This window comes from Triturus cristatus, chromosome 9, assembly GCF_964204655.1.
Source record: "Triturus cristatus chromosome 9, aTriCri1.1, whole genome shotgun sequence".
Lineage (NCBI taxonomy): Eukaryota > Metazoa > Chordata > Amphibia > Caudata > Salamandridae > Triturus > Triturus cristatus.
The window spans coordinates 586,669,859-586,693,992 of record NC_140592.1 but is presented as its reverse complement, the minus strand read 5'-3'; positions in this window follow the sequence as shown (position 1 = coordinate 586,693,992).

The following is a 24,134-nucleotide window of genomic DNA, read 5'->3' as shown; positions in this document are numbered from 1 at the left end:
TGGGTGGGTGTAGGTTGTCTGTGACTGCGAGTCCCATTATACTCCTGGCTACAACCCCCTTCCCAGCATGCCCATTCTTCCTCCCTCTTGACTCTGCTTCCCTGTGAGGGGGTGTGACATCAATGGCAAGATGGCTGACTGTGAAATCCTGGTGTTTGTTTGGCTACCAGTCCCAGCATGGCCTTGTGCTCCCCACAACAGAGCCCAGTGTCAGACATCTTGTCAGTCCCTTCCCACTCCCTGTGGGGCGAGTATGGTTCAGGTTGGTCTTGCAGGGCCATGTGGGTGGGTGTAGGTTGTCTGTGACTGCGAGTCCCATCATACTCTTGGCTACACCCCCCTTCCCAGCATGCCCATGCTTCCTCCCTCTTGACTCTGCTTCCCTGTGAGGGGGTGTGACATTAATGGCAAGGTGGCTGACTGTGAAATCCTGGTGTTTGTTTGGCTACAAGTCCCAAGTGAGCAACTGTGCTTCACACAGCAGCACCCAGTACGGGGTATCTTTTGCTGATATTTCAATGAGGTGTGTGTCAATGCATTGTACCCGGTGAGTTGTGTGGAGTTTGTGTTGGGGGAGTATCTCCGCATGCTGAGTAGTATGGTCAGGGCTGTCAGTCCTCCTTCCCATTATGAAACGTGCTTCCTTTGTACGGCGTGCAAGTTGTCTTTCAGGATGTCAGTCAGTGGTGTCCTGCTTCTGATTAATGCTGTTCTTTCACCTTGCGCCGCCCACACTGTATATATCACTTGTGTCACTGCACTCATCACTTGCGCTGAGCACGGTCAGTACACAATTGGTGTATGTTTGGCTACTTTAATTTGATTTAATTGTATTATAGTGCTGCTATAAGTTTTTTGTATAATAATAATTACAAAAGAATTTTTTCCTACTGCGGTCTCTTGTTTCCCTCCTTGATGATTTATGCATTTCTTTAAAATTGTTCCTATAATTACTGGTTGAGACATTGTTGTTTGGATACTGCTTCTGATTTGCACACAAGCCCTAGCAGGGCCTTGTGCTCCCCACAGCAGGAGCCAGTGTCAGCCATCTTGTCAGTCATTTTCCACACCCTGTGATGTGGGCATGTTTCAGAGGGGTCTTGATGGGCCAATCAGGAGGGGGGGGCATTATCTGTGACTACAGGCCCCATCATGCTTTTGTCTCCACTCACTTCACCTGCATCCCCACTATTCCTTCCTGACAGTCAGATGCACTGTGAGGTGGTGTGTTTGTGGTGGCAAACTGTCTGGCTGGGTGTATTTGGCTTAGTGCCACTGGCTTGCCCTATTTGTTTGTAGGTTGGTGCATGTCATCACACAGTCCCCAGTCACTATGAGATGGCAGGTATTGTGTTTGTGTGACTGGCATACACATCTTGGGTTGATTATCAATTGGTTAGTGTAGCTTTGCTTGTGGTGCATGGTTTCACTGTCCCCTTGCCACACAATCTTGGTTATGTTGTTTGTGTACTCACCAGGCTCTGGGATGTCTGTTAGGCCATGGACGCTCTCTGGTGGTAGGATGTCCCGCACCTTCTCCTCCCAGGTCCTGAAGTAGACTGGTTTGACAGGAGGGCCACCGCCGGTGCGCTGACTCAGGGCGTGATCTTTCTCGATGAGTTTCTTGACCCTCCTGCGCACGTCATACCACCAGTTCTGGATATCGTCCTTTGTGCGCAATGTTGGTGCTTGTGCGTTAACCTTGTCCACAATCCTCACCCACATCTTGGTTTTCTGTGAGATGGGGTCCTTTGAACCAATGTACCAAACAAATGTGGCTCTACTCTGATGATTTCGTCTACCAGCACTTCTAACTCACTATTTTATGAACTTTGGATTCTTCTTTGGAGGCATGGTGATGGGTGGTGGTGGTGGGGGATGTGTGTGTGAGGGTGCAAGTGATGTTGGTTTGGTGTTGGTTTTGCTGTGTGTATGTGTGTGTGCTTTTGTATGAGGTGCTGATGGTGTGTGAGTTGTGTGATGGGTGAGTTGTGAGTGTGTCTGTGGTTGCTGTGTACTGGTGTTTGCTGCTGGCTGTGTCTCCTGTTTGCAAGGGATGATGGTAGTGATTGTAGTCCTTTATATAGTTGGAGTTGTGGGTGTGTCTTTGTCCCATGGTTTTTTGGGGGTATTTATTGGCTTAGTCATTGCTTGTTTGGTCCTTTTTTTGTGTTTTTTCCTTTGTGTTTTGTAGGCATGAAGGAGACGTTCATGTGACGGAAACGGACGCTGCTGTTGTCTCGTGCGGGCTTCTCCGCCTCGTTCACGCTGCCTGTCTTCTGTGTTTGGTACGCGTCGTTCGCGGTGGTCTCTATTGCTTGTGTGCCCGGTTGTCTGTGCGTGTCGGTCGTGCGGCTTGGACTCCGTGCGAGTCGGTCTGGTTTTACATGCATTGCATCGTACAGCACTAATCGTACATCGCGGGTACGGGTCGGTCGGGTTCATTCCGGGTTCGTGTCGGTCGGTGAAAATCGCGTCGGTTTTCTGGCCGGATCACTATTTTCCCTCCGGCTCGGTCGTACGGCTTGTATTCCGTACGTGTCGGTTGTAATTCACTTGCGTTGCATCGTACTGCACGGGTCGTACGGCACTGGTCCGTGACGGTCGGTATTCGGTCTGGGTCCGTGTCGGTCAGTTCCTTTTATGGCCGGAATCGGAATCGGCCCCAGAACCTTAATGGTCAACACTGCAAACACACTACTGCATCAAAACCACAAACACTGCAACGCTCGACACGACACAGGCGCATAATTCTACTTTTTCTCACACTCCAAGGACATTGCAACTGCTTCAGAAACACTGGCAAATCTCTGATCTGAACCGTGGAACCTCTGGGACACGGACTGGGCTGGGACAGATTCTAATTAAAATTGTTGTAGCAGATATGGGAATTGCACAATGCAGTTCCTTGGTGCAAGCTCAAGTACAAGCTGCACTCCAGTTGAAGAACCTTGCATCCCAGGCTAAGGTTTAAATTCAACAAATCAACAATATATATCAATGACAGTGAAGCGCATTCGACCCCACAAGGACGGTAGAGAATAGTAGATTTGCAAACCATGAAGATTTATTAGAAGTTTAGCAAATTACTAACTTAATTCATTCAAATTAGTCACAAATCAATAATCATCATATTGGTATACTGGTTAGTGTAATTTAAAGAAATTCAAGCCAGCAAGAAAGACTGTTTAAAATGATCATAAGCAAATTAATTGATTTTCAGTTTTTACTGGAGAGATATTCCCTAACATTCGAAGCTAAGAAACTAGCAGCATGAGGGAAAATGGAGCAGAGGTTGTCAGCAAAAAAAGTCTCAAAAAGGCAGAATCAAATGGAGATTCAGTGAAATAAATGAGAAACGATTTGCTCAGGAGTCTAACTCTTTGAGGGTACACTGACAAAATAACAACACTCAAAATATCCCCATACAAAAATATCGTGACCAAAATATAGATGTAAAAAATATCGAATCAAATTACTAAAAAAAATCGATGTAATATACATTTTAACAAATATAAAAAAGAAACTTAATTAAAAAAAGTTAAACACACATATATAATAATTAATATATATATAAATATATAATCACTTTAAAACAAGTATTAAACTAATAACTTTAATGTATTTTATAATTTCAAAATGATATACAAATGTAACAAATAAATACATATATATACATATACCAATAACGTAAAATATATTTAAAACAATTCTATCATAAATTAAAACTTTAAACTATTTAAAAATCTTTCAACTTAAATTTCCCACTCCAGTCATTGCAACCGTAGGGAAAGTGTTGGATAGCAGAGGGGTAAATATACTATTCTCACTCCAGTCAGTTCAAAATTAAAAGTAAACAAAATATGATCAACAGACTAAAAATATGTTTTTTTAAAGTAAGTTTAAATAATATAAGTATGTTACAAAATTAATATTAAAATATATTTAATATTGAAATTAACACATATTATAATGTTAAACACATATCACAAATACCTAAAACTATTATATTAAATAAAATACAAAAATAATTTTGAAACAAATAGTTTTATTTAGAGATTATTTATTAACACATCTTTAATTATTACATAAATGTAGTTCATTTACTTCCTGGTCTATAATACCACACAACTCACAACCCACATCAAAAATACAAATAAATGTATTTGCATATTTAACATAATTAATTATCAATTAAACAAATATTATTAATTAAAAAACAAATTAAAACATATAACATTTAATAAACTTCCCACCCTTTACACCTATAATTCCCACAACCCACATCTAAAATTAAACTGTCAAAAAATTAATTACACAATTAAAATTTATTTTTTATTAAATAAATGAAAGTATTTAACAACTAATTATAAAGTAAGTAACATGTATTTACTTCCTACCCTCCACCCCTATAAACCCAAAACCCAAACACAAAAATAATAATTAAACACTTATCCTAATTAATTATCAATTAATTCATTAATACTAATTATCAACTAATTATTAATTAAAAATAAATTACTTCCAACCCTGTACCACTAAAACCCCCACAACTAAAATTAATTACACAATTTCCATATTTAGTTGTCAATTAATTAATTTATATTAATTAAAACCAAATTATTAATAAATCAAAAATAAATTACTTCCCACCCTTTACCCTTATAAACCTCACAAACCGCACCTAAAATTAATTAAACAATTACCACAATACATTGTCAATTCATCAATTAATATTAATTAACAACTAATTATTAATTAATCACAAATAAATTACTTCCCACCCCTTACCCCTATAAACCCCACAACCAACACCTAAAATTATCCAAAAATAATAATAAAAAAACAATTATAAAATCTCAATTAAATAAATATTAAGAAATAAAAACTATTTATTAATTTATTTTAATTAAGGGCCATATGAATGAAGCTGTTTTGCGATCGCAAACACTGCGAATTGCAAAAAAACAGTGTTTGCGACCGCAAAAGAGAGAGTTCCTATGTAAGAAAGGGAACCTGTGCGCAAAAATGATAATCGTTAATTTAGCGATTAGCAATTTTGCGAGGCAGGGATTTGCGAAAAAACTGCGAATTCGCAATCTGCGAGACGTTATTTGCGATATTCGCTAATAACCTGCTCTCAAATTGCAAATTCGCAAAATGAGATGTTCGTAAAAATCGCAAATTGCGAATATGCAAAATTCTCAATTTTGCACATCGCAATTACCACCAATTCTGAGCAGATGGTAACCAGGTGCAACCTATTTATACAGGCCTACAAAGCTACAGGGGGTTTCACAATGGCTGGGCAATATGTGATAGCCAGGAGGCTGCGAATCAGAGCTGCTGCACAGAGAAGGAGATGCCAGGAAAGGATCTTCAAAGCGCGCATCACCCTGTTCCAGCAGACCGAGGAGGAGATACATGTGAACTACAGGCTGGACGCAGACAGCATCCTGGACTTAATAGAGGAGCTCAAACTCATACTAGAGCACCCCACACGCAGGGCACACACCATTTCCACCCATGTACAGGTCCTGTGCTCACTGCACTTACTGGCATCAGGGAGTTTTCAGGGGGTGATAGCTACAGCAGGAGGGGTCTCCCAGAGTTGCTTGTCGCGCTTCTTTCACACTTTCCTTGATGCAATAGTACAGAGGCTGCATCACCATATCCTATTCCCCAGCACACAACAGGCACTAGATCCGACCAAGCAGGATTTTTACTAGCTAGCCCAATTCCCCCACGTAATTGGCTGCATAGATGGGACACATGTTTCACTCTCACTCCCATCACAGAATGAGTATGTGTTCAGGAACCGCAAGTCCTATAATTCCCTGAACATATAGGTAGTGTGCAATGCCAAACATGTCATCACTGACATTGTTGCTAAATACCCTGGCAGCACACGCGACTCATTCATGTTTCGCCACAGTGGTATAAACCGACGACTCACAGATGGCGAGTTTGGTGAGGGCTACCTGCTAGGTATATGCATGGCTTACAAACACAAAATCAGTAAAGGTCTGAAGTGGCAAGACAGTGTTTAACCTAATTCATGTCACCCTGCAGGTGACAGTGCGTATGCTGTATGTGACTACATCCTGACTCCGTACCTGAATCCAGCAACAGCAGGGGAGCGGAGGTATAACAGTGCCCACAGAGCCACACGCTGTGCCACTGAGAGAACATTTGGAATCCTGAAGAGCCGTTTCCGCTGCCTCCATAAGAGTGGAGGAGCGCTACAGTACAGCCCTGAGACGTGCTGCAAAATCGTGGTCACATGTGCCATGCTACACAACATCGCCTCCAGGAAAGGCACCCCAGTGGAGTTCACAGATTCCGAATCATCAGATGAGGAGGGCCCAGCTCCACGGTGCAGAGCAGCAGGTGGTGTTGGGGCGGCTGCCAGGCACCAGAGATGAGACGAGATCACACAGAACTATTTATTGGTGAGTAATGATGACACAATGATACAGATTGGTGCACAACTGTGTTTTTTATTTCCTTTGTGGCAGGAACATAACTGTCACACAGCCTGACGTACACCTAAAGTGTCACAATTGCTTGCACATGTTAGAGCCACAGTGCAAGGATGTCGCACAAACATAAGTCAAGATGCAATGTGTTGCTTCACCCAATGCAATGTTCCACTGATGCCAGTTCATCTCCTGTGTGCACGGCCTGTTGCCCTTCACTCAGGGTGTCCACTGCCCTCACCTGAGTCATCGTGTGATCTCCCCTGCTGCGCACTCAGCCGTCTGTCCTGGGGAATTGGTGGAGTGATGCTGCTTCTCCTGGACTGATCCTCACTCTCCGATGAGTTCAGAGGTCCTGTGCCACCTGTGGCAGCTGCCCGCAGCTGGTCCACAGCATGCGTGACCTGCACCAGGCCCTTGGCCACATCCTGGCAACAGTGAGCCATCTCATGCTGCATGCTTACACAGTGACGTGACAGCAGGATCATGGCGGTACTCAGGCAGTTGACAGCCTTGGTGTACATGTCCAGCATCTTGGTCAATGCAGCTGTCTCCGGAGTGATTTCATAAGGAAAAAGTGAGATGGTTTAAACTACAGCCTATTGGATGGTTTACAGTGGATTAATTTGGTTTACTTTGGATGATATGGTTTATCCTGATATTTTCTACTAGCAGTGCGGCAGCTTGGCGCACAAACTTGAGCACCTTCGGCATTATCTAACGATTATCCGTGGTGGGATGATACACGGTTCTGCCAGCACGCAAAAATCGGCAATTTCAGCAAAAATTTAAACAAGCAAAGGAAGGAGTGCAGCCTCTATGTACTTTTCTTGCTCAGCTGGTGTGAAGACATTGTCTCTCCCTGTGACTGGCTGCCCGTTCTCTCCTCAGCTCGGAACACAGTCCTTGTAGTGCACCGGTCATGTCCCTGAACCCATCCCTCATCTTGGTCATGTTGTGGTAGTATGAGGCAAACTGGTGCTGGATTGACCTTAATGCTTTTGCTTGCAGGTGCTGGACTTTAACCATGGTGCCTTCAAGCCCGCCGAACATGGACGGTCTCTTCGTCTACGGCAGCAGCGCTGGTGGACGGCCGTGCCCTGCGTCTGGACCCACTTCCTTGACTAGGATGGACAGGGGACTCTGCTCTGTGCTGTGCTGCATGCTGTACCTGGACTGGCTGGGATTCTCCACTTGTGTCCTGTGGTCCTGCCTCCAGGAGTGGGAGTGGCGGCACTATGAGGTGCCGTCTGCATGGCACAGGGATTGTTGGTCTGTCTTCCTCCTGCACCTCTTGCCCTGCCTGGTCCTCATTGTTGGATGCATCCTCACCTTCAGAAATGACTTCTTGTGATTCAGGTGGTGCCGTGAATGTAAACGCACATTAATTTGGTGTCCTTCCTCGAATTGGTCATGCAATACAGTTGTCAGATTTTGAGTTACATGAGTACTATCTGTCTGTTTTTTGCCTTCCCTGAATTACTCATCCAGAATCTACCTTCCTGTGTCACACTGCTCCACTGTTTGGTGCATATGACTACATCTCCCATAATGCATTGCTGGGTGTGCTTGTTAACATGTACTGGAGTTGCATTCCTGTTTAGTGTCTGGGTGTTTCCTGAGTGTGTGAGTGAGGTGGTGATGTATCAGGGGAGCAATGGCATGCATCTTACCTTGTCTGGTGTTTGGAGGGTCGGAGCTGTCCAGGTCAGCCACGCCACTGACACTCTCAGGCTGAAGAGTGCCCTCCACTAACTCCTCAAGGGGCGTGGACTCACTTGCAGTGGATGTACCCCCACCAGTCTTCTTGGTCTCAGCCAAACTTGTTGCCACCTTTTCCTTGGATCTTTGGCGCATGTCGTACCACCTTTTGCGTAGGTCCTCAACAGTGCAGTGGGTCACGCCAATGGCATTCACCTTCTCCTGGATTTCATTTAAAATTTTCCTTTCGCGTGCCTCGGGCACACGTAGGGATTTCTTCCAAAACAGGAGCTCATGGCTGACTACCATTACCTGGATTAGCACCTCCTGCTTCCTCTCACTGAACTTCTGTTTCCTTTTGCGTACATGTTCCTCCTGCACCTTCTCTTTCTCCTGGGGATCCATTTCTCCTACTCTGCCTGGCAGTGCACAATTCTTCCACTCTCCTCCCAGCCTCTCACTCAGCTTCTGGCAATCAGGTGCAGCTGGGGCAGTCACACTTCCTGGTTGTGATGTCATCAAGCTGCACCTGAATTGCCGATTCTCTAAATTGCGATTCCTTATTTGCGAATTCGCAATTAAGGAATCTTAAAATAGGTATTCGCATTTTATTCTGCGATTCGCTAGTATTTTGCGATCTTTTATTTACATCGGGTTTTGCGATTCTCAAAATGCGATTCGCTAAAATTCGCATTTTGAGAATCGCAAAAAACAATTTTGATACACATGGCCCTAAATTACTTCCCGCCCTCTTTCCCCTATAAACCCACAACCCGCTACGGAACTAAAAAACGCAAAATGCAATTAAAATAAAATTAATAACTGCTAACAATATAACACATATTAAAAAACATAAACAATTCATCACATACATTTAAAATATATACCAAAATACATAACACTAATTATAAAATCGATATTTTAAACAATTATATTTTTGCAAACGATATTAATAACTTCTATATTTTTAAAATCAATTTTTCTTACCTTAAAGTCGTTATTCTTGACCACAATATTCTTGCTGTCGATATTTCTGTGTCACGATATTTAAAACTCGATATTAGTGTAAGTCAACATATACAACTCAATATTTTGACTGAAAACCCTCTTTGAGCAGGCGCAAAAGTCTCAACAGAGAAAAGAGGCATGTGCTGTCCAGCAAATGGAAAGGGCATCTCTAACGAACTCAGCGATGCGCAATCAAACATATAATACTCAACAGTTTGCAACAACAAAAAAAGAGGTGACCAATTTGACTTCAGCATTAGTGATAATACGTTTGTAGTTTCAATTCCAGGCATGGCACAATGGAAGTGTTCAGTTGCGTGACCTTCAAGAGATATCTTGGGATGGTACCTCACAGTCAGTTTGTCCCAGGCACAGGTGAGGAAATCCACTAATCACTGTCTATGAAACACATTCTAATAATCTATTGTCACAGAAATCAAAATATTTGGAACATTTAATTAGTTCAAACTACTGCAGCTTTGCCCCTAAAACTAGAAAAAGAAAGAGAACAGCAGCCAAAAGAACATTTTTAACTTATCATGAGTTAGGTAAACTGAGGCCTACATTAACTATGACAAACTTAACGTAAACACACTTTAACCATGGTCAACTATCACTTGAAAATTACATTCTATGTATATGTATACAATGTGCAGATTAGTTATGGTATGTTAAGCAACCCATAAAAAAATAGTAATAGAGTGTCACCAGATGCAGATGGGTGTTAAGATGGGTGTAAGTCAAATTGTTGTAAATCATTGATGGACTCCTGTGGACTTTGAGTCTCCGGAGGGCCTTTCATGTTTAACATACACGGAATCACCATACCTTGATGCACAGGGGGCTGCAAGACTGTTTTGCCTATGCTTTATACTGACCATGCACGTTACCATCGATATATGGGTGAACTCCATTAATGGCAGAACAAATATGCTAACAGCCTCTAACATTGCTGAGGCAGGGTGAAAATTCTGATGATAGTGGCCAGGGTTAATGTGATCAAAGCTGGTGAACAGACTATTTTCAATGGAAGTCTTAACCTGAAGCAGCATTTGTGGCATAACCCACCTTAAGCCACCCTAGCCACTCTGGCTTTACCAGTGCCCAGGGCTCCTCAGTCACCCAGAGCATTGGAGCGTCCAGACCTGTCTCAGGCCTGTAGCACTGATACAAAGCACCCTTTGTGTATCTTGACCTCAGGCTGACCACAGTGACATTGGCTGGAAATCCCTTTCCTGACCCCCACCTTAAGACTGTGCTACCACACAAACCTTGCCAAGAGGAAATGCTCACTGCCAGGAGAATTTTCTTCAATGCTTTTTGCAATGTATTGGGCTAACCTCCCTGATGGTGGGGCACATGACTCCACCCTGCAAAAAGGAAGAAATACACATCTGCATACTATACATACAGTAAAGAGAACAATGTAATTTCTTTATACATCTCAATAAACAAAAAAATAAGCAACATTAATATGAAAAATGTAAAAACAACATATTATAAAAGCATATGAAAATGTGTGTACTATGTTTACAACTTTATGTGCTATCAGTGATGTAATTTCCCTTTTAAAAGGAGGGCTATAATTAGAGACAGAGCTAGTGACACTAAGAAGAGTATCACTAAAGTACATACCAATTGGAGGGCTTTATTTTACAAAAAAGGAAATCTTTCTTGGACTTAGTTATGCGTTAATGTTGATCCCTCTTTTCCCTGGGAAATACCAAGCTGATTTAACTGCACTTCTGCAGAGAGGACTGGAAATTATTTTAATATTTTCAAACTGTAATGAACTGTAATGCACTGTGTATTGTTAGTATACTTTTATGTTCGCACAGACCAAAATACAGTTTTTCTGCCAAAAATATTTGTTTGAAACCTCACCACCAATAAAGAAAGCTTAACAAGGCAAAGCACAAACAAATCTTACCAAAAACGCAGTAGGTTTGTACAGAAAAAAGTACCTAGTGATTAGAGAAACAGGTTCAAAACAAGCACAGCACTACTGAAAATAGCTTTTTATTGTTAATTATAATAACATCAATGCCAATGTTTATAATTATACATTCATATGTAGGAACAAAATTGCATATCTATTATTGTATTCACCCGTCATGAACTCACCATCAACCCAGACTCAGAAATACGTGGTCAGGCAGGCACGGAGGTTACTGGTTGACAGGTAATAGGTGGGGTGGCATGTAGCTGACAGGCAAATGTGTGAACAGGAAACTCAGGTCAATACCTTAGCTACACCACAATGGTCCAGGGAGATAGGCCCCAATAAAGCACGTATGGCAGGAGGGGAGCGCGCATTCACAAAAACACTGTTAATTCAGATGGCACATGAAGTTAGGAATACACAGCTAATCAAGACACAGCACACACAGTCAGGGCCGGACTGGGAGCCAAAACCAGGCCAGGCAAAGTGCTCTGCCGACCCCCCAACCCCTCGGTTTGGGCCGATTTTGTTAAAGGGACGATATTACAGCTATGCTGCAAAAACGTCCCTTTTACTAAAACAGCCCACCAGGGGCCCAAAACCGCCCCCCACCCTGGCGGCCCACCGGGGAAACACCCGGTGCCTGCTACGGCCAGTCCGGCCCTGCACACAGTTCACACAACAATCACACGCCCCTCATGTCGGACATCTGGACACATTACCCACTTGGCCCCAATTGTGTCCATGTAACGTTGAAGCCTACCTGCTTTTGTTATCATGGGCCTTACTTGTGACTCTAAGGACAAGGCCTACCTTTTTCTTTCCAAAGAAGGATTGACTGAAGCACTTTACGATACCCAAAGAAACATATAAAACCTTGTTCAGATTGATTTTACTTTGAGACAGTCGTCAGACCTGCTTGTGTGACTCTGCTCCCTGCCGAAGTGTTTGATTAACCCAACAGTTCCTGTTTTGACAAACGCCTCTTGTCTTTTGTTTTTTCAAGGTAAAGTCATATTCAAGCAACATTTTGGTGAGCCAGATAAGAGAAATTGGAACCTCGGACACAACTGCAGCTGAAGGAAGGGGACCCCACAGGGAAGGATTCACATTTGCCCATCAAGGAAGATGAGCAGACACCGCAATTGATTGGAAGTCCTGCTGAATCCACGGGGCAGAGGTCCATCCTGAAGCCACTGTCAGTGGGTAATAGACCACATTTGATTGTAAGTCCCCACATTTGGCGTCTGGCAAACTAAAAAGAAGCGCAAACATTTTACCTGAGTGCACTGACAGAAATCTGGCAGGGATGTGGAATTCCTATAGCCCGATGCCCAGGACATATTGTTTGGGGTCAAGGGCAATACGTTTTCATGTGTATTTTGTCCATGGGACATGTAGGCCCAAGCCCCTGCAGCACAAACCCTTTGGCTGCCAGTTTTCAGTACCACATTATGGGTCAGGAATGGGAACTGTCTGAAGTTTAGGTAATATTGTTGTCCATATGTTAATGCTGTTCAAACTTGTATTTATGGTTCATTAATTGAAAACCTTTATTATTAGTGTGAGTAAATGTTGTAAGCTCTGACTGCACTACTGACAGTGGTTCCAGTATCAAAATGTGTACACACGTTTTCAAAGTTTAGCAATATGAGGCTATATATAATGCTCCCAGAATGCTCTCTTATTTGATGCAAATATTTGCAGAAGCTTGAAAGCAAGTTTGATGATTCTTTGCTTTCAAACTAAAATGTTCATAAAAATATGAAAGCAGGGCATTTTTTTTTTTGCTAAACCACTGTAAAAATTCAGGTACCATTTCTTTGCAGCATCATTTAGTAAAATGTGTTGATACATGCCATCATTTCCCAAAAATATTTATAATGGAAAATCAGTGTAACCAGTTTCAATAAGATTATGGGAAACACAAATAAACAAGCATTGGCAAAGCCAGTAGGTCTGAAATTGGTGTTCAGCTTTTTCGTTTTGACAATGTGTGGCTTATTTTGGCATGGTTTTTGTAAAACCTTATTAGTGTGGGAGCTGCCTGGCCCTCACCAGATCTGCGGAAACGTGACAACATAAAGGGATTGTAAGTATTCAAACACTAATATGGTATGAGCCCTGGCATAATCAGAGGCTATATCAGAGCTCTTATATAATGAGATTGCTGCCATAATTTGTTGCGGCACTATATGGCACCAAAGGGACAAGTGGATTTTGTTACAGGACCTGTAGATTTATGAAGCAACCTGCTCCATGGACAAATCGATATTTTATTAAATTCCACACCCCTGAGCATGTTACCTATTTTATGTGTCTGAAATGAGTAGTCGCAAGGAGACCTCGGAGATCACCTTTCTTCAATAGTCAGCACTCTAGGAAAGCTGAATATTGGTTGTCACTTGGACAGCTGGGAATGACACAAATGGTACGCTTATTCCACAGGTGTGATACAGGGATAAGGTCTCACCGCTTGGACCGCTGTGGGTGACACAGATCCTACACATGGGCCCCGGGTGCAATATACCTCACCTAAAAGATTTAAAAGGGTTTCCTCAGTGCTACCGGTTTCTTAACATTGTTTTTTTGGGGGGGGGGAAATGTTTTTATTTATATTTTGCCAGATACAAAAAACAAAAGAAATCACAACAAAATCAGTTACAATCATGCAGTGACGTACATATGTTGGCCGTGCATCATACAATCCCGCGTCACAACCCCTTAGGGCATCTTGAACAATCAATTTCTGCCCGTTCACATATCCCCATTTTAGTATCGCAGGGTTCCTCCTCTTCTTGGATGGTTGAATGCTAGCGGGTTTCTTAACATTGTTGGTATCTGAAGGAAGTGAGAGCTTTTGTTTGCTTTGACCGCTGGGCATGACACAGATGGTACGCTTGGCCCCTGGATGTGATACAGGGTGTTATTCGGACGTTAGGGAAAAACATTTGGATCTGGGAGATCAGGTGTAGCTTGTGTTTGGCCTAGAAGGGCCTGTGGGCCTTCTAATTATTCATTTTCGGAGCGAAAAAGAATTGTAATTTCCATTGTCCTAGAGCCAATATTGACAGACTATCACACCCACTCAGTCCTGTGTACCGCGCAGGGCTTCACAGGGTAGCATGCACTAAGAGTGGGCTAAAGTATTTTTGACAAAGTCAGCATTTTTTCTCTGTCTGTGTTTGCTTATTATGAGTATTGAAGTTGATGCAAAGTATATTTCCAAAACAAATGTTATCACATCTTACAGCCATACATACCTTGGTAAAACCTGGCCAAGATGCAAAGTATATTTGACATTGTGGTGCTGGTAATTAATGCAACTGTGTTTTGTCCTAAATGTTGTGTATTGTTGATGATTCAATGTGGTATATGAAGGTGCTACTGTATCTCATTATCGTTATTTGATATCAAAGCAAAAATGTGTTATTTTATGCCAAAGTGAAAATTTGCTATTTGATGCCAAATTTCATATCACTTGTTTAACAATTACACTTTCTTCTAGGTTGTGACCCTTTATATGCATTGTTATTTGTGATTGTGAAATATTCATGTTGATGCATCTGTAGACAGCACTGAGCTCATAGTAAGTAGTGAAAACCAGTAAACCCCCATCCCTACAATTAGAGCGAAACTTAAAGATTCCCTAAATAGGAAAACTATGACACATCTGTCCCCTGAAAAAAGTACCCAAATCATCATGGAATCGCCACTAAAACACATGCAAATCAGGTTCCCGACGTAAGCTAAAAATTATAACAAATTTACCATGAAAGACACATGCACACTTAGCCCTGGAAAAAGGAGGGAACTTTCGACACTAACGCAATCGATCACATAAGAACACACTTATGGACCAAATACGCAGGACAGAAGAAGGACCAGAGAGATGCATTACTAGAGCCGTGGAGGAGACCCAGATCGATAATCCTATCTCATAGACAATAAGCAAGGTTTCCGCACCTCCCCGCCATATGCAGGGAAAGACATACTCTCCCCGATACCTGCTCTCCCTGCATTAGGATACACCAATCTGCCAATTGAGGAAACCTAAGGGTCTCGTACTGAACAACGAACTGTTAGGTCCAGGAATGACAACTTAATAGGCTTACTGGCCCAGGCAATCCCATCACTGCCGCAGTCCAGTGTGTGCAGGGCCAGCTTTAGGGCAGTACGACTGGTGCGGCCACACTGGGCACTGACCTTTGGAAGGGGGCGCTGTGATCTCAGGGGGCGTTGTGCTTAGCAATATCTTATGATAGGAGAGATGAGGGAGCACTTTTGCAGGTGGTACAGAGAGAATCTGAGAAGGCCGTCATAGGTCGTGGGGGCACCAAACATGATTGTTGCACTGGGCGCCACCAGCGCTAAAGTTGGCCCTAAGTGCGTGTACTCCCCAAAGGTCGACCCACTGTAAATCGCGTTCAGTCCATTGAACCCCAGCAAAGCAAACAACACGCACTCCCACTGGTTCAGGCAAGCACATTCAAGTGACCGGGAGGTTCATAGCGGTTCTGGACAGTTACACAACTAGCGGGGTGAGGAAAGGGGTCCCAGTCCTCCAGGATCAGATGATGAGGGTGGAGCTACAGGGTTTGGGTAGGTAGCTGAAGAAACGACAGAAAGCGAATTTGAGGTCAAATTCTGACCCACAAAAACAAACGCATAGCTCACAGCGAAGGAGGTAACCTAATGGGATTTGGAGGAAAGGCGCAAACTAAGGAGAAAGAAAGAAAGAGTTTGCACAATAGAAGCACAGTGTGAAAACAGAGCAGGACGCCCTCCACCTAAGGAGGGTGGGGATAGGTGCAAAGCACCGATCGGAGCGGAATCAGAGGTAGAACTAGATGAAAGGCATTTGGCTGGGATCAGAGCCTCACCAGATAATCAACATAAAAGAAGGGCTGACCAGATAATAAGAGACCAAGCTAGCCTGGTACAGACCCAACCAAGGCGCAGGAGAAACAAGATGGCACCCTAGCGTGCGCAAAAGAGGAGCAGTGATGGAGACGTCTACTACTCCTCCTGGACGCGCAAAACCAATAGACTGACCCCAAGAGAGATGGTGGCCCAAGAGGAAGGTGAGATCTTCAAGCGCCCGTTCTGCCACCTGCTAGCCTGCTGGACCGAGGGAAAGGACCAGAACAATAGAGGTTGGCTAGAGGAGGGATCCTTCAAACCTGAGGACATGGCCGTAGCGGAAGACTGCATCAGGCATGGAGGGGGAGATCCCAAGTGGAATTTCCCCTACATGCAGGGTTGCCTAGGAAAATGGGAGCACTACATCAAGGGGAAACCAGAAGTGACATCCAAAGCCAAAATGTACCCGCTACTAAGGAAGGGAATGCCAGGGAGCATCTATATGCCATGGGCTCAGATGGATAAAGAAGGACTAAGGACCAAATTGCTGCCATTGCTGGATGGAGTGGAGAAATGGGTCTCATGTTTTGAGAAGAAAACCGCAGGAATAAACCTAGCGATAGGCGATGTAAAAAGTCTGCTAAGTAGTCTTATCGGAGAGCAGACTGACACGGTGTTTGCCTGCGCTCACATCCCAGAAATCATGCTGACAAACATGGAGCATGATGGGGCTCCATTCAATTTGTACAGATACCAAATATTGACTGCACTGAGGCGGATGTTCCCAGAGCGCCATGATGTAGGAGGGTCAATGGCAGAGACTATGAAAACTTGGGAAAACCATAACTGATTTTCTGGATTGGATGAGGGAACAATGGGGACAAGAGACAGGACAACATTGGACTGATGCAGGCCTGCAATTCACTTTCTTTTATAATATCCTCCAAAAGGGGCTGCCGACCGAGATACAAAGCGGTTTGGACAGCGTAGTGGGGTTTGATACCAAACCCTGATAGGAGATACAGGCTCACATATTGCACCATTACAAAAAGAAACAAGAGAAGGATAGAGAAAAACAGGAGCAAGCACAGAGCGACACCACTAAGTTGGTCCAACAGAAATTAAAAATACCGCCCTCGAGGGGGCCGCGTTGGCATTGAGCGTTCAAATGGCACCAGGCTTGAAGGGGGCTCCATCACAAAACCTCAGAGGGTTTCAACGTTACTATAACAGCAGAGGCCAGGGTGGTTGACAGCAACCAGACCTTAGGGAATGTTACTATTGTCATTGAATAGGCCACATGGCTGACAGATGATGGCTAAAAGCATACCACAAACAGAGGTTGATAAGCCAGGTCCAGTAGCCACAAAATCTCCATCCACAAAACCAGGCCCAAGGAGACACAAATGTCCCTACACTCAGTTACAGGGAAGTTAATCATCCCACTGTACCACTGCAGCAAGGATCAGAACCTAAATGTGCAGTAAGTTAAAAATCCCCAATGCATACCACTCATTTGCTCATGCCTCAAAGTCAGCTGTACCGAAAATCTAAAAGAAGGACCAATGAAACAATATTTGGAATTTAAGCCTTTACTTACATTCGGAAATTCAGTTTTGCCATATCTACATTGTCAATCAGGTATCAACACTAGAATTCACGATTTAGGGTGCCTGCGGGAGCCTAGGCCTTGCTCTGCTGCTGATCCCCCAGGGCGGGGTGGATTGGCCACACCCCAAGGGAAAGGCCGTGACGAGGGGAGGAAAGGGCGGCTCCCTGACAAGTCCTTGAAAGCAGGCACCCAGGTCCCCATAGCCAAGTGCAATTGGGACGGGGTCAAAAAGGTCCCCTTTCTCGGTCAGTTCCTTCATAGCTTATAGCCCCAACAGCGCCCCTAAAAACCAGAAGCCTACAGTCAAATGGAGGCCCCCTTTTAGTTCCAAAATGAAGGTGTCCTCCAGTGTCGGGAGCCACGAGTCCAGTATGCTTGGGATAGTAAAGACCCCATAACCAGACCAAAACAACCAGAAATACCAACAAGATGTACTGTCCTTAATTCATGGGGACTACCTAACATTACAGGTCATTTTCCATGCGGTGACTGTAGCGTGTGCCATCTCACCACAGCCACGAAAACACTATCCCTAGAACCTGGCAGAGAATGGTCACAAAGAAAACACACAAACTGTAATACCACCAACGCAGTATATTTAATTACCTGCCCGTGTAAACTTCGTTACATAGGGATGACAACAAGGAAAGTGAAGCAGAGAATCTGTGAGCACAGGAGCACTATTAGATGCAAAAAACAAATTACACGTCTAACAGAACACTTTCTTCAACACCATCATACACCTAACGACATGCATTGGACGATAATTGAAACTGTGACTGGTACCAACACACAGAAATAACTGTATGAGAAAGAACAACGCTGGATACACAGATTGTCCACCCACAAACATGGTATGAACGATTGCATACCCTGGAACTCTGTGCAGAACAAGTAACCTCACTGTGCCATGTAATTTTAGTTGAATTACTGTTTTCCTTTTTGGAGCTTTTCTCCAACGTGTGGATTGTCCTATTCCATGTAAAAAAAAAAATATTTTTTAACAATCACTCTTGACTCCTTTTTATCTTCTCACCTTTGACTAGCCATTCACCGGTAAAACCGACCTGTCCCTTTAAGAATTGTCTCCTCACTCCAGGCCACGCCCACTAGTCATGTGACGTTTAACCAGGAAGTGAGGAGTATTTAGTTGAAGCTTTGCTGCCCATTCAGTAACATCCGGGCGCCTGGGGGAAGCACCGCAGGTTTGTGGCAGGTAGTTGGTGAGCTGAGGTAAGAGTGTGGAGGGAAGAGCTGTTGGCCATACACACGTGAGGCACTTAGAGTGGCGTGTTCTGACCAGTGCCGTCCGTTTTTGTGTTTTTGTCCAACAATAACGCAGCATCGTCTGCCTCCCTTATGAGCCCATGATACGATTCGATTAAAAATCGCGAGTATGTTTTGAGTCTTTTCCTTATTTTCACCGTGTTCTGTTTTTAAATATTTCCTTAGCGCACGCATGTCAAAAATAGAGTCTTTTTCACGTGCGTCTGGCCGCTCTATAGAATTACACAACAAGTATGCTCACCATTGCTGTGTAGCCGTAAGACACCCACGACTTCCACAACGATTTAGTGGGTTGATGCTAATTTCGCATAATATGGAACGGATGTTCAGTTCCAATAATCACTGGCAATTACCGGGGCGTATAACTCAGAATGTGGTGATTATATCTGCAAAAATGAGAGTTCACACGGAAATGGGCACTGTTCACTCTAATTTTAAATAGATTATTTTCTGATTGCCCAGAACTGTATGTTCTTTTTTCAGGTTCATCTGTACGCAGAGGACTCCCTGAACCCTTTTACCACCTTCGCAAGTATATGTAGGTGGCACACAGATGCTCCAGGGTTGGATGCACCTTAGCGTGTGTAGACCGCCCGTTGTGTCGATAGGTCCTGACGAAAACCTGTGACTACACTCAAAGGTTGAAACATGTAGACCATCAATTTTTGGATAATACTTTAGGTCAAATCAAACCTACATTAGTATTACACCTCACCACTTTTTTAACTGTGACCCTGCTGCTCCATATTAAATTCATTAGGGAGTACAGTAGGATTACTTTTAACTTTATTTCACTCACTCACACACGTCACTCACACGTACTGACATAATAACAAACCTGCTCTGCTGTAATCAGGCGTTGAAGCACACCCGGGTGGTATTCAGCTGCTCGGGTGGACCCCGATGATGAAGCACGTCACCAACTAGGTTGGTGAGTGAGGGGTTTCATAAAAAATAAATAATTTCTCTTTTTACTTCTCTGAGAACTCTCTAACAAATAGAAGGTTTTTACCTCCTCTTATTCAAGGATACCCCCTTCTTTGTTTATTTTGTATACCTTAGGGGACTGGGAGTACCCCTTACAACTTAGTTGTGAAATCACTTTCTCTCTCTTTTGTTATATTGTATTCAGGCAGCGCACAGCTGTGAGAGATTACTCATTATTTATTCAAACACGGCTTAGGATGGGGGAAAACCCAGGACTCACTTTCCCCACAGAGGATGTTGATGCCATTCTGGCAGAATCTTCTTTGTTTGCTGATATCAACATCTCGCAGACAATCTCCCAGACCACTGACTGGGATTCACTCTCAGAAAGCAAGAGGAACAGAATCAGAACTATTTTACATGGCACAATTCTGACAGAATATCTAAGAACGAATATGGCACCCAAAGGTCTCCTAGTTACTAACGCTCCACGAATTTTTCTAGATGACCCAGCTTTTAGAAGGGATTGGGCCCAGATAGCGTGGCACTGCACGCGAGACTGGACAGTGCTGATAGTAAAAACCGCCAGAAGACTATCAGACGCTATGCTTATCGAAATACAGCTCACTGAGACACACATCAAAACCACCATCACCGGCTATAAGAAAAAACTAGAAGAAATTAACAAAGAACTCAATGAATACAAAGAAAACCTTACACAACAATAGATCCAGAAATTCCAAAAAGATCTTAAACGGTTTTCATTTGTTAAAACTTATCCCTACTCAGACCCAGACTTCATACCCCCCCCCCCAGGACTGAAAGGAATTCAGATCAGTCTAGTAATGACTCATCCGATAGCAGTACCTCTAGTACGAACAGTGGGAGGTACAGAAACAAGGGCAGATCAAGACCATTCTGTGGCTGGCCCACCGTAAATCCACCAATGATGGCGGGACCACGCGGCCTTTTCAATCCTATGTACGGTTGTCAACCACCTTTCATGCAACCCTCTTTCCCACAAAACATGTTCAGGCCGCCTTTTTTAGGGAGAGGCAGGAGGGGAAGAGGACAAAGGAAGCCGCAAAATCAACAACAGGTCCATTGGGAAGAAGAGGAGGGGGCAGTGGGACACAACACAAGGAGCAAGACAAAAGAACCCCAGGCAGGGACAAGCAGCAACAGAGCCTAGGCACAAATCTGTCGAAAATAGAGCTCACATCGGCAGAAAAACAAGTTTTGGAAAAGGGACTGGGCTTTGTCCCGACACCTAAACTAGATAAATTCAATCTACACTGTGAACTTACCACTTTCTTCCGTAAACTAAGACTAAAGGCGTTCTTTGCAACTAAAAGTAATGACACATCAAATGTTGACACTAATGAGACGGGACTACGACTCAAATCTAGTTTTACACCACCACCACACATGATCCCTGGTGAAATAAGCACCTTTGAACAAGCGGTCTTCAATGAAATCGAGAGACTACCTGACAAGAAGCCATTTTTCAATCTCAACAAAGATTGCAAGATTGCTCTAGAGGGTCTCAAGAATTGTGAGGACATCGTAATAAAACAAGCCGATAAGGGTGGAGGGGTGGTCATACTGGATAAAGCAATGTATCAAGCAGAATGTCTGAGACTGTTATCTGATAGGAGAAATTACCTCCCACTCCCCTCTGATCCATCTATTGACCTAAAATGTGACATCAGTTCATTGGTTAATGCAGCAGCCTGTAACAATGAGATCTCCAAAATGGAGGCAGATTACTTGACCACTACGGAAGGCAAAATTCCTTACTTTTACATCCTCCCCAAAATGCACAAAGATAAGTTCCCACCACCAGGGAGGCCCACTGTCTCTGGGATTGGTTCACTCCTGGAGCCATTATCACGATTTTGTGACTTCTTTTTTAAGACTATGATCCAACAATCGGAAACATATCTCCAGGACACTAAAAGTCTTCTGTCATTACTCAAAACAATCCAGGTTGACGAACACACCATCCTCGTCAGCCTGGATATTGAAAGCCTTTACACCAGCATCCCTCAGGATGCGACTCTAAACGTGCTTGAGCAGTCACTCGAGAACTCAGAATGGTCCCATGGAACCCCCAAGGGGTTTATCATCGATTGCGCCACTCTAGCCCTGAAACGGATTTTTTTTGAGTTCGAGGGTACCCTGTATTTACAAACGTTGCAGAACTTCTATGGGTAGTACCTTCACCCCGAGTGTGGCAGGACTCTATGTCTACGACTTTGAGAAGAAATTCATCCTGACCGCATCCAACCCCTTCTCTAGTAACATAAGACTATGGCGCAGGTACATTGATGATGTACTCCTAATATGGAATGGACCTCAGAATGTTCTAAATGAATTTTTCTTATGGATAAATACCAGTGATGACCGTCTCAGATTTACTCACTGCAGTGACACCCAGTCCTTAGTCTTTCTGGACGTTGTGATCACCATAGAGAACAGGGCCCTTGAAACCCGCGCACATTACAAACCGACTGTGAAAAACAATCTACTTAGGTTTGATAGCTTCCACCCCAGGCCCCTCAGGGAAAACCTCCCCTTCGGACAATATCTCAGAATTAGGAGAAATTGTAGCAAGAGCTCTGACTTCCGCTCCCAAGCTAATGACCTGTCACTCAAATTGTCAGACAGAGGATATCCCGAAAAGATATTAGCAACTTGCAAAAAACGGGCTGCCAATCAGAACCGTGAGGCACTGTTGGAACCCAATCTGAAACAAGTGACGGACACGCCTCTTACGTGCGTCACCACATACAGTACTATCTCTAACCAGGTCACAAGGACAATTAACAAACACTGGAACATCCTGAATACAGGCAATCTAAAATGGGGAAAACCCTTGTTCTCTTTTAAGAGAGCAAGGAGTATTAAAGATGCATTGGTACACACCAGACCAAAACAACCAGAAATACCAACAAGATGTACTGTCCTTAATTCATGGGGACTACCTAACATTACAGGTCATTTTCCATGCGGTGACTGTAGCATGTGCCATCTCACCACAGCCACGAAAACACTATCCCTAGAACCTGGCAGAGAATGGTCACAAAGAAAACACACAAACTGTAATACCACCAACGCAGTATATTTAATTACCTGCCCGTGTAAACTTCGTGATAAAGGGATGACAACAAGGAAAGTGAAGCAGAGAATCTGTGAGCACAAGAGCACTATTAGATGCAAAAAACAAACTACACATCTAACAGAACACTTTCTTCAACACCATCATACACCTAACGACATGCGTTGGATGATAATTGAAACTGTGGCTGGTACCAACACACAGAAATATCTGTATGAGAAAGAACAACGCTGGATACACAGATTGTCCACCCACAAACATGGTATGAACGATTGCATACCCTGGAACTCTGTGCAGAACAAGTAACCTCAATGTGCCATGTAATTTTAGTTGAACTACTGTTTTCCTTTTTGGAGCATTCCTCCAATGTGTGGATTGTCCTATTCCATGTAAAAAAATATATATTTTTTAACAATCACTCTTGACTCCTTTTTATCTTCTCACCATTGACTAGCCATTCACCGGTAAAACCGACCTGTCCCTTTAAGAATTGTCTCCTCACTCCAGGCCACGCCCACTAGTCATGTGACGTTTAACCAGGAAGTGAGGAGTATTTAGTTGAAGCTTTGCTGCCCATTCAGTAACATCCGGGCGCCTGGGGGAAGCACCGGAGGTTTGTGGCAGGTAGTCGGTGAGCTGAGGTAAGAGTGTGGAGGGAAGAGCTGGTGGCCATACACACGTGAGGCACTTAAAGAGTTGAGTGTTCTGACCAGTGCCGCCCGTTTTTGTGTTTTTGTCCAACAGTAACGCAGCACCGTCTGCCTCCCTTATAAGCCCATGATACGATTCGATTAAGAATCGCGAGTGAGTTTTGAGTCTTTTCCTTATTTTCACCGTGTTCTGTTTTTAAATAATTTCCTTAGCGCACGTATGTCACAAATAGAGTCTTTTTCACGTGCGTCTGGCAGCTCTATAGAATTACACATCAAGTATGCTCACCATTGCTGTGTAGCCGTAAGACACCCACGACTTCCACAACGATTTAGTGGGTTGATGCTAATTTCGCATAATATGGAACGGATGTTCGGTTCCAATAATCACTGGCAATTACCGGGGCGTATAACTCAGAATGTGGTGATTATATGCGCAAAAATGAGAGTTCACACGGAAATGGGCACTGTTCACTCTAATTTTAAATAGATTATTTTCTGATTGCCCAGAACTGTATGTTCTTTTTTCAGGTTCATCTGTACG